The sequence below is a fragment of the Notothenia coriiceps genome, unplaced genomic scaffold (genome assembly GCF_000735185.1).
Source record: "Notothenia coriiceps isolate Sejong01 unplaced genomic scaffold, NC01 NC01_scaffold00022214, whole genome shotgun sequence".
NCBI lineage: Eukaryota > Metazoa > Chordata > Actinopteri > Perciformes > Nototheniidae > Notothenia > Notothenia coriiceps.
Window position 1 is genome coordinate 29915 of NW_011354915.1, and position 249 is coordinate 30163.

The 249-nt window shown below is 39.0% G+C and overlaps 1 long non-coding RNA gene across 1 annotated transcript in view; it reads right to left on the reverse strand.

The window, feature by feature from the left end:
* Positions 1-169: 169 nt before the first annotated feature.
* LOC104953862 (uncharacterized) overlaps positions 170-249 on the reverse strand; it is a 1111-nt gene continuing 1031 nt past the window's right edge. Inside the window, exon 2 of the long non-coding RNA XR_799267.1 lies at positions 170-244. This is a non-coding gene — a long non-coding RNA (uncharacterized lncRNA). The remainder of the gene's footprint in view (positions 245-249) is intronic.

A 249-nucleotide genomic window follows, 5' to 3' on the forward strand; every position in this document is an offset into this window, starting at 1 on the left:
AGAGAAGCTGGAGGAACTCTCCGTCAAAGAAAAAGCATCAGAAGAAAGCAAGACAGAGGTCAAGACGGAGGTGAAGAAGGAGGAGGAGGAGGTGGTGAAGGAGGAGAAGAATTGAGAACCAAGAACTTGCTTTGCTGATCTTCAACTTATCAGTCTTTCCTCTTTTTTCTACAATAGACTCTAAATGAACTGAATTTGGACACTTGCATATTGTTAGTATTTTTTTTTTTATTATCTGTTTTGCCTCAA